At 25.7% G+C, this 14,972-nt stretch overlaps 1 non-coding gene across 1 annotated transcript; it reads right to left on the bottom strand.

Moving 5' to 3' along the window:
- Positions 1-8,569: 8,569 nt before the first annotated feature.
- LOC129609353 (U2 spliceosomal RNA) lies at positions 8,570-8,761 on the bottom strand. The gene has a single exon (XR_008696965.1). It is a non-coding gene; the product is annotated as a U2 spliceosomal RNA (small nuclear RNA).
- Positions 8,762-14,972: the final 6,211 nt, after the last annotated feature.

The raw sequence follows: 14,972 nt of genomic DNA, 5'->3' as shown, positions 1-14,972 counted from the left end.
AGATATACACAAAATATGGTAGTATTTATATTTGGAGATATTTTAAGGAAAATTACATAGAGATGACATTCTATAATATTAGAGTATTGAAGATTTTCGTATAATATGTATATATGAAAATAAAGGATATTAAAATGGATTAAAAGTTATAAATAATTTTTAAAGTTTATTTAATCAGGATAAAAATTTTATGAATTTTGTAAATCATATTTGGTTTATTCATTATAATATTATAAGTCCGATGTACAATATGTTGTGGGTTTGTATAGTATAACAGCTATTATATAGAACTTTTATGTGGGTGTCTAATTTTGTTTACTGGTTTTTATGAAAAACACATTGTTAAAATCATATAAAATTAAAGGATTTTCAATATTAATTTGGAATTGATAGTTTTTGTTCTAATTTTTTATGAATATTTTAAAAACTCAATAATGCAACCCAAGTGTAATACCTTAATACAGGTGGTCATCTTATATATGAAATCATTTAATTAATAGTATTTTCCAGAAAATTTTGATTAATGCTTGCAATGTCCATTTTTCAATTCATAAAAATGTAAGATTTAATTTAAAACAAGTTGTTTTTCGAAGTTGAGCTCTCATAAATAAAATTTCAATTAAAAAATATTTAAATTTGCTTTATAGGTGGATCCGAAGGCCGGTTGAAAATTCATTCAAAGTGTATCAGAGAAATTTTATTCGGAAATTCTTGATAAATTACTGAAAATGGCTATGTGTTCATTATCCCAAAAAAATATTCAATTAATTTTCATTTCAAAAATTCGTGTTATTGGTAACTTGGTGTAAAAATTATTCTTGAACTCAAGTAATAAAAGTCCAACATTTTTGATGGTATCTGCATCTGTATATATGAAATATTTTCAATGGAAATGTTTAGAATTTAAAGTCGAATGAAATTTTCTTTTATAATTTAATAATTATATTTTGATATTTAAAATATTTTTCAATATAATTTTAAAAAATTCGAAAATAGTAAATTGAAGTAAAAAACTCCAAGCATACTTTGAGGAAGAATAAATTTCAAAAATAATTTTCATTCCATATAGTAAAGAATCAGTTCAAATCATTTTCCACTTTGCTAAATTGTCTTAAATGCATTTAAATCTTTCCCCCAAAACTATAATCATATTTGAAATGCAATTCAAGCAAAGCTATCAGTAGATTTGTTCAAGTTTTGAACAGGCCAGTGACTGCTTTCTAAAGCTAATAGCGGTTTTTTTTTTGAATTTTGTACATATTCTTGTATGAGATACATCAAGCTATTGATGGTATCCTATAATTTTCTTAAATCTCTAAACCATCTGTGAAAATCCAAAGCTCATGCTCTACATTACAGCTGTTATAGTATATACAAACTTTTTTGATTTATGAAACACGCTGTACTCTACATTCATAAATTAATTTCTAATTACTTTTGTGTAATTTGAAGAGAACAAAAAAAATTTATAAAAGTTATTTTTAGATCAAAATTGCTTATTAATCAAAAATATGTTAAGAAAATTTATGATGATTAAAGATTTTTTTAAAAAGCGTCCAATTTTGTTAGAAAAGCTGCTAGCGATCATAAAATTTTGTGATGCAAACACATTTTTTACGTTGATTTTTACTCTTACAAAAAGTGAATGTAAATCGCTTTTATCAAAGGTGAGATCCTGTTATACAAAATTACAAGCAAATATAAAGGTTTTAAAACTTAAATTAAATATAAAAATATTAAAGGTATCTACGGAGATAAATTGGTGTTATCACATTTCTCAATTAATCTTTAAATTAACTTGTTGGCGTTGCGAGTAATTATAAGTACTAGGAGGAATTCAAATTATATAGAATATTTATATAGAAAATTTAAAATTTTGTTTCTCAGTATTCGTTTTGAGCATTTTACATTTAAGTTTTTCTCTCATCAACAATTTTGTTTAAAGGGAATTTGGAATTATGGTGGATTAACCAAAAAAAAATTCATGAAAGTTTACCTGCGTATTAATTATCTAGTATATACAATTAAGTAAGCTCATTTCGCCTCTTAATATGCATGGTATTTTGTAACCAAATGAGAACAAAAACGAAAAAAAACAAAATTAATTAAAATTTAAACTTAATATTTGCCTTAAACAACTATCATAAATCGTATTCCATTAAAAATAATAGTGGCAATTTTTGAAAATAATTTCTATCAGAAGATGATATGCAAGATGATTGTTGAATGAAATCAATCGTTAAACTGAAATCAGTTTTCTACAAAAATTTTCCTTTTAAACTTTTAATTCTAGAAATCCGAATTTTAACAATTCATAGAAATTAATAAACTTTCGCCTTCCAAGTTAATGCTTTTCAAAATTAGCAAAAATTTCAGTTTTCTTCATTTTAGTTTTCCGAAATTCTAAGCTAATCTAAATTTCTATGAAAATCAAGAGGTAACAACAAAAATGTCTTCACATTAAAAATGTAATTGTGTATTTATTTTGATTGTCTGAATAACATGTTGAATTTTATCTTTTTTTGTTCTTCTCCTGAAAGTATGCAACATTTATTTTATATTTCAGTGTGTAAGTGAGAATATTTTGAATATAAATCTTCAAATCAGTCTTCGCAAATTTGATATTATTTCCTGCAACTTCTTATTCCAACAATGCTCTTTGTCTAAACGTAAAAATGCTATAAAATTATTGCAAATTTTTCTTCAGCATTTTCATTAAGTACAGTATGAAAAACAATATTCAAAACTTCTTGTCTAAATAGCAGTTATTGTGATATGCTCTATAAATGATATTTAATCGCTTAAATTTGTCTGACATTTCAGGTAATCCAACATACTTTTCAAGTACAAGTAAGGGCTAACAATAAGTTCATTTCATATTTTTATACTCTTTCATTTACTTACCTTCCAAACTCATATAGCACCCAATTTCTTTATATTGCTTTTGTAGTTATAAATTTAAGGAAAATAAATAATTATAATCAAATCTTTTTCTTTAAAAAAACTTCCATTTGTACTTAAATATGTTTTTTATACCCGGACGAACTTATATTCGAAGGATATACTCAATTTGTCTTACCGTTTGTAACGCTAAGAAATAATGGTCTAAGATATAGACTAAAGTTTATGTTTTTGATTCGAATTCTAAGCTGTATTCAGTGTCGAATTCTAAGTCGATTTAATCATGTCCGTCTGTTCGTTCGCTCGCCCCAACGATAACTTAATAATTGAGCTAAATTTTTTAAATTTCACAAATGAATTATTATAGGTAATGCTAGAACCCCAATTAAATTGTATATGATCAAGATACTGGTGCGGGTAAGATACTGAAGCTGCCATACAACTTCAAAAGTTATTTGACCAGATCTCAGAAATAAATCAACCTTTAGTATTGAAATTCCGCACAAATAAATATTTTATAAGGACACTTTTATATATGTGTATAATTGACAAAACTCGTTGAAATTTCCTGACTTTTAGTGGTAGCTGTTATAAAACTTCGAAACTAATTTGATCGTATACTATGGAAACTAAATAAATAAAAAACCAGGAATATTTATGGAACAGTGTGGCGAGCAACAAATAGCACTTAAAATCATTCACTCATACGGGTATCACAGAGTTGACACGTTCAGCTCTATCTACTCTCGTTTTGATTCAAATTTCAGTTCTTATCCTTTAATAAAGACCAAAAAACTACTCTTTAAAATACACAAATCACTTAAATTAACTTGACATAAAAAAAAAGAAATATCAGAATGATTTAATGTGGCTCCCTCTTACTGTGGCTCCATCTTATACTCTTTGACACTTAAAAATAGTGTCAAAGTAAGAAAAAAAAAACAAAATTTAGTTTTTGTTTTTTATTAAAAAAAGATACACATGCCTACGCAATTTTATACATTAATCCTTTGTAACCTTCATAAAATCTAAAGGAAAAATAAATAAAACAAAAAAAAAACTGTTTATGGTCTTTTTTCCCTCATCTTAAGTTGATAAACTGGATTGCTTTTCATTTAGAATTTTAAGGATTTTTTAAGGGTTTTTTGTTTTGTTTTTGATTTCAGCTTCAATGAATTTAACACCCATCATATTTGTATATGGTTTGGCGTTAAAATGGAATATGAAGTAAACTAAATAAAAAAAAAAACTTTTAACCTTTTCTAACTATTTTTTTTTTTTTGCTTCCTTGTATCAATTTTTCTATTCTCTTTATATTTTATTATTAGATGTAAACCGATTAAATTTTGAAAGGAAATTAGATTGTCTAGGTTCAAAATGGATCTAATATTTTTCATCTTTTTTTTAGTTATTTTTTATGACACTAGTATAACAAAATTTAAGGCAAACTCTCATCTCATATACAGAATATTATAGAAGAGAACAAATCAGAAAACAAAAAAAGAAAATGTGTGTGTGTTTGTTTTAAAAAAAAAAAACCGGGAGTCCTGAGATATGATTTTAAGTTTTATATTAACTTAAATGTAGTTAAAAGTGAAAGGCATTTTATTTATATTATTTTTTTTTTTGAAAAGAAAAATTAAATAAGAGATAAGTGGTTAAAATTTCCCGATCGGTTAGAAAATTGGAGTGTTGTTTTGATATTTTCATTAGGGACTTTTAATCATTTCGATGTATGGAACGTTTTATAGCACACATTTGATTTACGAAATATTTTCCTTCTGTTCTCGTCTTGCAAATTCTGAGACAGAGTTAGGGTTCTGGCAGACATGGAATTTTTAGTTTTACAATAATTACAGTTTGATTGTAAATTTATTGCGCGCATTCAACTGGAATCAAACTGGTGAAAAACTAAAAATTACATATCTGCCAGAGCCCCTAACAGGATTATAAAATACAGAGAATACGAAACAAAGAAAAAATATGGAAAATATGAAAAGGTAAAATAGGTAAGGCTGCAATGCAGCCAAAGTAGAATAAATCTAAAGTATACAGTAACCGGAATTGAAGTGAAAATTAAGAGATTTTATAAGAAATTTAAAATGTATTAGGCAAGCTGTTATTTTTTTGCAGACATAGTAGTGCTTTTGCCGCTGAAGGAGTTCCTTGGTATCATAGGGTGGAAGCTCACATGTGCAGAGTGGCCAGAATGATGTGACCAAGCACGGACGAGAATAGGACTAAGGCGTGATGTGAAACATTATCTTTGTACCTGTTTGTCTCTGATGTTAAAGAGAAAGCGTATCCTAAGGCTTTCTTTTTTAACGGCCAAGGAAGTTAATTGGTCCAGATAAATGGTTATAGATATGGGCTTTGCGTGATGTTAATTTAGGAACGGCCGATGGGCCTTGTTGAAGCCTCCTCTCTTACAACTACTATTACTATGGTTTTGGCTGTTTATAAATTAAAATATAAAAGGTAGCGTATTGTATACAAAATTGAATATTTTATAAATTAATGTGTAATTTAATAACAATTAACAACGATTATTAAGACTCATTTTGATTTAATTTTAAAATTTGTCATATAAATGCAAAATCTCAAGAATAACCGAGAAAATTAATCATATTCTTTTTTCATGCAGGAGAAATGAAAGGGATTTAAAGAATTGGAGAGTGTTAAAACAAAAAAATAAAACATAATAAAAAAGAAAACAAACTAGGATGAATCGACCTTTTTACGTTGATATCATAAAGAAGACATTAAATATAGTTTTTCTATTGCTTAGCTTTTTCTTTTCATTTTTGTGTTTTTGTTGTTGCTTCCTTTTTCTATACCACAAACGACACGGATATTTAAAAGTAACATGTATCCATGTACATAAATCAACCCCTAAAAAAACAAAAAAAAAATTTTTTTCGGTTGTTTTGGTTGAAGGAAGCGAAAAACTGTCATCTGTAAAAGATCTACGAACACTCATTTTCATTATTATTTTATATGTCCTTTCATATATCCTTTTTTTCCTAGTTTATATACATTTTATGATATTTTTTTTCTTATACATATTTTCTCTTTTGTAAAATTTTTCATATTTTATACACTTTTTACTTTTTATTATGGTGTAGAATTTTAAAATATTTTGTAATACCTACACTTACTTGAAGGGTAAATATTAAGTTTTCAAAATACAATATTAGAAATTTATTTAGGTATGTACAAATGTGACGTACCAGTGTCAAAAAAAAACATATATATATTTACATACAAATGTGATATTATGACATGAAGTTGTTTTAATTTATTTGAGTTGTTACAAATAAAAAAGCATATGTAAAAGAAAAATTATAATGAATTTAAGCGTACATTTTGAATACTCAAAAAAAAAGATTTTTATAATATTCGGCTATTAAAATGGAGGATTCTATGGAATTTATAATAAAGTAAACACGCTACTGCCGTAACAATGTTGTCATATTCTATACGGACCTTCTATAACAAATTATTATTATATTGTAAATTTTTAATACGGACATTATAGTGAATTATGTGTTGGGTCAAAGGTAAGCTTTTATCGGGTATAAAGGATGTGTGAGGTCTCCCCATCCTGCATTCGATAATATTTTTACAGTGGAATGGAATGGTTCAGGCGAAAATAAAACTGATTATTTTGTTTTTTAACTTGTTCGTATTAATTCCTGAGCATGAGGACTTTAAATTTCATCTTCCATGAAAATAGTTTGTCGTAATATTATTGAGAAAAATTTAAAAATTAAGCTAATTTTAAAATTTTTTAAGTTTAAAAGAGAATATCAAAAAGTTTTTGTTTTGGATTTGAGCATTGAAGGCGTTTCACTGTCTCCTTGTACTATTCGTCACAACAGATTCTACAGAATTTATTGACGGGCACATCTCCTTGGTATGAACGAGAATCAAACCAAGCTTTAGTTTAGAAATCAAAACTTATGTTTAAGAGTCCCGTTGTCTCTTTAAGAGGCGAATTGCAATTAAGTTGTGGTGGTGAAAATCCGCCGATCTAACCCAGACTCTTCCTATTCGACTAAGACCATTTCTGCCAAAAAATACTTCAATGATCTGGTGATTTCTTTTTGAACTAACAAACACGAATTTTTCAAATATTATCAATTCAACATTATATTTTGACCGACAAATTCGAAGTCTGCAGACATTTAGCTAAAGGCCAGCATATCTACAATTTACTATAAATATTAATTATTCTAGTAACAATGTCCCTAACATTTGACTTAAAATGACGTCATTTCAATTATTTCTACACCCTTTTGTTAACAGTCATTGAACTTTTGACATTAGATTTAAAATATCCTAATTCAAAGCACTTGATTTTCCATTTTTTTATTATATTTTCTTTTTAAATACTTTTCCAATTCTTTTTTAACCAAAAAAACCATATTATACACAATCACACATCGCCTTTACATACATACATTTGGTTCGAGTATATTACAATTTTACATGTGTAACAAAATTTTAAATTGCGTGCTTGTGTTCTTTCTTTTTTCGTTTTCTAATTTAATGTTTATTTTTTGACAGATAGAATAAAACAAAAAAAAAAAACAAAAGCAACCATAAACCAAACACAATTTTTTTCAAATATAAAAAGTGAGAATAAAAAACAAACAAAAATTCAGTTAAAAAATAAGAAAATTCATTTAGTTATCCTTTTTTAGTATAGCAGAAGAGAAAAAAAAGAAAACAAAGTAAAATTGTTATGATAGCATAACGGAATAGAAAAAATTAAAATAAAACAGGCAGGAGACTTGAAATCCTTAAATAGATTATAAAATCATATCATGTTATGACGGGTTATTCTGAATTTCGTAAATTCCAATACGCTTGATTTCATCTACAACCCTGTACCTCACCTTCCATCTCAAGAGCCTTCTATTCTCTTTAATTCTAAAATTGTTATAGGAAAAAAAAGCAAGGCTTCCACTTTTGTTTTCATTTTTTTTTATTTTCTTTCTCTGTGCATAGTTTCTTTTTATGCCTATATGTTTTGTGAGTCCTTTTAAGAATTTTTTTTTTTGTGCCTGTTATAAGGTTATTTATATTCAAATTGGTATTAGTTTAAATGTACAAACAATTCAAAAGGAATAAAAGATTTGAGAATCCTTTCTTTTTACAAAAAAATTGTTTTCCATGGTATTGCTTTTTTTTCTGCTACTTAACAACACGCGTAACTACTTGTATATATTCACACACAATATATGTATATAGTAAATTATTACAGAGGAAAAAAATAATAATGGAAATTGTGTTTTAGTTTTTTTTTTTTGGGGTCTTTTGCTATTTTGTTTCCAAGGAAAAAATTTAATTCAGGATTAGTCAAGTGACGTTAATTCGTTTAAATTGTTACTTGTTCTCTTTTTTCTCTTTTATTGAGTTTATATTGCATGTCTATATAAAAATAGTTTGTATTATATACATATATATACATAAGGATGTGTCGTGACGCACAGATTCGAATATATATAGAAATGTTGTCGAAAATATGAAAGTGAAAAAATTAAGTTATTCGGTTGATTTTTTAGAAAATTAAAAAAAGAAAAATATGAAAAAAAATTCATTCGTTTCACTATGTCTGTCCATCCTAAAGCTCGAAAAAGAAAATTGAAATTTTAAAAAAAATATTTTTTTTATTGAGCCCAAGACTAGTTGTACTATTAGGCCAATTCGTGATTGAGTGGGGGAAAAAGGCCTAGCACTCTACCTATTTCCAAAAATCAGGTTAATATTTGTGACTTCACTGAAGTCTCTTAGTTGTTAAGCTGATAAGAAAAGATACTACACTTTGATCTTAGTCATAAGGTCGAGAAGCCGATATAAAATAATTTCTTTAGCAAAGAAGTTTTCACCTATCTTCTATTTTATTCAAATTACGCCCCCAAACACTGTTGTAGGAACGGCAATATTTAATAGTTTATTGTATTGAAGTTCTTAAGTAATTTTTGAATAGAGTGGAAGTAGAAATTTTGTAAACTATTTTCGCTATTGCGAGAAGCTGTAAGAAAATTTAAATTTAACTTTTAAAATTTGCTGCAATTATAAGGTTACATTGTTTTATTTCTAATATTATTTTTCTGCTAGGCGGTAAGTCTAAGTTGTTAAACATTTCAATATGTCTTGGATATTAAGAAATGTTTTATACTTTATTAGAATAATTTTAAGTGACCTTCGGGCTATGTGTTCTACCTCAAATTTTGGCAAAATTTTAGTTTTCGAACAATTATTTCTTATAAATTGTAAATTAAGTGGTATTAGGTGACAAAAAGTATTTTCTTATATTAAAAATAGATAGGTCGCACTGCTTCACTTAATTGCCTGTTTAATTATATTTACGGTATATAACATTTTTCGGATCAGTGCACTTTTTTTTACCATTCCTCCTAAATCTGTTGAACAAGACGGTTATAAGAACATTTTATATTTTGGTCACTCTACTAACCAGGGTAGTATTTTCGTCTTTAAAATCTCAAAACTGTATTATATTTTTGGATTTAAAATATCGAAAGGAATTGTGCTACTTTACAAAACCATACATGACTGACTCTGATATTTTTAAAATTTTCTGTATGTGCTTTTACTCATTTTATTTCTCTTATATTATATGAACGGTAAGAATTTATTTCGAAAAACATTGGTGTATATTAAATCATAAGAAAAATCGTAAGGTTAAAAATATAGGGTAGTTAAGTTATTTTATTTTTTTGTTTTTGCTTTGTTGTTCAAAAGCAATATAATCTAATGATATAAGTTTTAAAATTTTAGAATTTTATTGTAATATGTAGAAGAGTTGATAGGGGGCGGGAAATAGAAAAGATAGATTGGGTAAATGAAGTGCGTAGAATAAATATTTTGAAGTCAAAATGATTGAAAATGATAAGCACTTATAAAATTATGTTGTTATTTTTTTTTGAGTTTCTATATAATAGAGGGCTTATACGTATATATATACATTTATTTATGCATAATAATATGTTATGTGTAGATTGATATACAATATATTAGAATGGTATGGTATGAGAAGTTGAATTTATGAGATTGTGTTAAATAAATGTTATTGAATTCAAAATTTGTGTTTATAAGTGTTCTAATATGTACAAATAAAAATAACACTTTGAATTTATAAAATTATTAAATAAATTTATAAAAATTTGGTGACAATACATATGTGAAGAGACCTACCATTCTTTGTTTTTGTCAGTTTTTTTCGGTATAGAAAATTAGTGAATTCTGTAAAAACTTAGGTTGAATTGAAGAAAATTAAAAATTTGTTTTTTCATTTTAATGTATGTATATTCAGAACAATTATCGCCGCCTCAGAATTAGAGTGCAATACAATCGAAAACCAAACAAAAATTACGTTTGAATGCAGTCTTTTTCCTAGTTGCCTTAATTTACCAAATATTTTGTGGAGATTTTGCTGTAAACGCTACGAAATAACTCAAAATTCTATTGCAATTTCTCAAAATTGTATTTTTTGAAATTCTAAGACGACGTTATATGAAGTAGAAAAAAATTTGATTAGCTGAATTTTCAAACACTTAATACAATATTTGGGACCAATATCTGGTTAATGTAGTGTTCAATAATCGTTTGAACCAAGCGCTATTATTGCTTGGCTTGTTTATTTGATATTGTGGGTTTAACAACTGTGAAGTGAGTTTCGGCAGATTGTAATTTCACCAAATTTCTACATTGCATGTCTCTACATTTTTATTAAACCAGTTGCACATAGTTGCTTAAGTCCATATCATTCAATTGTGCCTACAAAAAATTGATTATCAAGCTACGTTATTCGCCTTTACGTTGATAATAATTGCACCTCCCTTGTCATTTCCAAAGAAATATAAAAGAAAAATTAAATTATTGCAATTTTTCAATTATTACTTACGAGAAAACTCGTACTCGCAAATTTCGAAGAATAATCCACAATTTTTATCCACAAAATTTTAAACCAATAATTTAGTTTATAATTTTATAAATCATGCATGATTTTGTAATTTTTTGCAATTTATTCTTATTTATTTCGAAGTTATTTTTCTATAAAATATCAAAATTTTTACAAATATTGTTCTAAAATCTTATATACGATTCAACGCATGCATATTATGAAAAATTCAAGTTGATATTTAACAATATAAATTTTCAAATTACTAGGACCAGTCATCTTTTACAAAAAATTTAAATGGATAAATTTAAAAGGATTAATTATATTATTTTGTTTAATGTTGAAAAATGAAAATCTCATTCTTTTACTATATGGGAAGTGTTAAGCCTAAAAATTTGTTATTATTTCCAATTTGTTCTTCTATATTTATAACAAGATTTTTGAAAGGATATCAAGGAATATTAATTGTACATATACAATCCTTTATTATATAATATTATATTTTCTAATTTTTATGAATTTATACATAAATTTTCTAATGTAAGAGGATGTAATTGTTTAGATATATACATATATATAATGTTTATATATTTATTTATATACAAATAAGGTACTGGAACAAGTTTTTGTTATAATGAAATTTTTACCGGTATTTAAGTAATTACAATATAATTTGTATACCTTTATGAAAATCATTCCTTTTTTTACTAAATATGTAAAATTTATTTTCTTATAAGCATTATATTTATATAATGATATGTATGAGTATATATTATAATAGTTTTTATTTAAAAAGGATAATTGAGGATTACATGATATAATAAATGAAAACAATAAATTGTTTTATTTTAAACAATTGAAATTGGATAGTAAAGCAAGTATAGTTTTTGTATTAAAATATTCAAATAATAAGAAAATTATTTCAGAAAAAAAATTTTCTGGAGGGTTTTGATTAATTAAAAAATTAAATTGACCATAAAATTTTTAAATGAATTTTTGTATTTTTGTGTAAAATATAAAAGATACTAAATAGAAAGGTATTGTAAAAGTTTTGGAATATTGCTAAGGTAGGAGTAGAACTACCAATTTCTAATTGAATTACTGATTTTCTTTTAAATGAAAACTCATATATTCTACCAAATTGTGTGTGTGTGTGTGTGTTATTAAATTCAAATAGCAGTTTAAACACAAACTCATATTAAGTCACAAAATTAATGTATTGCCCGATGGTTGATGATTATTACTGGTTGATAATTATCATTATTATCATTCTCCTATCTATCATAAGTTTAACTTAATAAAATAATTGAATGATTTGGATAATACTGAATTTAATTTTTATTTTAATGATCTTCGAACTTCTAAGTAATTCTGTCTGATTTAAATTGGAATATGTTAGCTCTTTTAAATATTTGTGTGTGATTTTAAATAGAAAATTTGATTCATCGCAGAACACAAAATATTTAAAGAAATATTTTTATGGTATAATTGGACAAGTTTACTATTTAATTGGTCAGATTGGTTCGCAAAGTTTACTAACTCACTCTATTATACTTTATTTCAATTAAGGCTACAATATTGAATTATGAATTAACGGATGAAACGCATGATGTTTAATTAAGACAGCTTCTTGTATAATTTGTCGAGTTTATATGTTTAATGTTATGTTCTTAATTAAAAATATTGCCATTGAAATATCTCTATTTTTTTCGGGCTCTTAAAGAAATTCTTAATTTATTTTTATTATAGAAACTCTTCATATTTTCACTATAAAGATCATATAATTTACTGTCTTATGGCATTTCTTTAATTTTTTTTAGTCCTAGACTCTGTTCACAGATATTAAATTGTGGCTTTTTATATTTGATCATGCTGCAATTTGGCAATTCGTTTGATTTATTTATTTGATTTTAAATGATTCTTTTTTAATGATCGTATATTATATTTGTATATTTCGATTTTTTTTAATTTTTCTTCAGAATTTCGTAATTAACTTTAATTTGGATTATTCCACAATTATTTTGTTAACTTACTGCATTCACCGCTGCAATTATTTGCTCAGAATGCTCAGAAATGAAATAAGATTTGAATTGAATTGAACTGAAACACTATTAAAAATATTGTTAATAAATTGTGGTGGATTTAATTGAAATTTGACTAAGCTTTGATGTGTAGGTCTCAGCATATTTTGTTTGGTAGAAAAAAATAAAATAAATTTCTATCAAATGCTAGCCTAGTTTTACGATCATATCGTTTGCTAATACTATTTAAATTCTATTCTAATGGTTTGTACATTGAACTCTTATAGATTCAAGTTTAAGTATCTTGTTGCTACGAAATTATTCCTCTTCTAAAACCTCTTCAATTTTAATAAAATAATAAAAATTATTTCAAGGATATTACTGGTTTTTTTCATTTTTGGCATTTTACCATTTTATATATTGAATTATTTATTATTAGAAGTTGAAGTTAAAATTATATAAGTAATTTATAAGAACATCATGTTCCTGACGTCAAAAAACTATTAAATTTAAGTTTTGATTTTACTTTTAACCTTTCATCACAATATATAAGAGTTTAACTTTTTGGTTTTGATTGTAATAAAAAGTATGTACATACTTATATGAGTTCTTTAAATACTCATTTATTGTTAAGTACTAAAATTAAAACTCTTAAATTTTAAATCTCTACAAGTTCACAAAAAAAAAGAGCAATAAAAAAAATTAAAAGATTTTTTTTGTTTTTATATACACTTTTTGTTATAGCGAAAATTTTCACCATTTTTCTCTTTCTTTTTGATTTTTTTTTTTTGGTGAATTTTCTTCTCAACTATATTTCTCTATTTTTGCGTGTTATTTTATAGTATTATTATTTTTATTCTTTATTCTATACTGTTATTTTGTTAAACACCATCTTAAAAGAAAATAAATTACTTTTGAAAATGGAGAACACACAAAAAAAAATCTTCAAAATAAACTCATATAAACATTATAATAACTTTTGGGATTATAAAGAGAACTTAAGCGTAATAAACTTTAAATTATTACTTTAAAATATCCTTTGACATTTTCATTATTTCTATTTTACTTTTACTTACATATTATAGTATTTTTATCTATGTATATATGAGAATTTTTATTTTATTTAAAAATAGGGTGTTTTAATAAGGAAATTTTGTAAATAATATGCTCCAGGAGAGCATATTCTTTATGATTTGGTTGCCGAATTTTAATATGTACGGCAACAAATTCTATATTAAAATTACTTGAACAAAAAGAAAAAATTTATCTATATTTCTTCATTACAAAGGCTTCATAATGTTCTATAATAGTTCTGTATGAAATGTTAATTAGCGTGTGCAAATTCAATTAAATCAAATTATCGTACCACTTCAGAATTAGCTTCCCAAAATAATTCTGAACTATCTGCTACATGATATCTGCTATGAGGGCACCAAGCTATTTTAGATGTATATGGCATAAGATAAAGCAAATAATTATTTTTGAGATAAAAATTTTTAAGTTTCAACTTTTAGGACTCTATTAATTAATGTTATGAGGAATTGTAAGGTACAAGAGCTTAAGAAAATGTAATACTAACATAATTTTTGATTTGAAGTATATAATTATCATTAATGTTTTTTAACGCAACAGTGATAACCACAGGGGCTTAGGAATTCCTTTGGTTGTGGATGAAATTAGGAGTTGTGCTACACAGCATAGGGCTCGTCTAGAACACCATGTAAATATGGAAGCAGCTCGACTGCTAGAAAATGGCGTTATGACAGAAAGACCTAAAAGAACAAGACCATTCGATTTAACCCGCGAAATATCAAATTCCTTATGGAAGGTATGTATTTATTTCCTGTACGGGAAAACCCAGTTAGCGCGAAAGTTATAGTTGGTTTGTAGGACCAGTTTCATACGTTCAGAGTTTATGTAATTTTTTAGGATAGGAGTCACGGTGCCCTACAGTCGGAGGAAAAAGGCAGATAGAGCCGTTTCTACATACTACGTCTCTATTGTATTCTACAATTAATTTTGTTTAGCCTCAATTTAAAAATTATGTAAATAAGTTGCTATTGTATTGAAGATGCATAAAAATACTGTAATTATCAAGCTAAGAGTACTTAAAATTGCAT

This window comes from Condylostylus longicornis, unplaced genomic scaffold (assembly GCF_029603195.1).
Source record: "Condylostylus longicornis isolate FDR11 unplaced genomic scaffold, ASM2960319v2 ptg000038l, whole genome shotgun sequence".
In the NCBI taxonomy this organism is placed as follows: domain Eukaryota; kingdom Metazoa; phylum Arthropoda; class Insecta; order Diptera; family Dolichopodidae; genus Condylostylus; species Condylostylus longicornis.
Note: the sequence above shows the minus strand (reverse complement) of the source record. Positions and strands in the feature narration are given on the sequence as shown.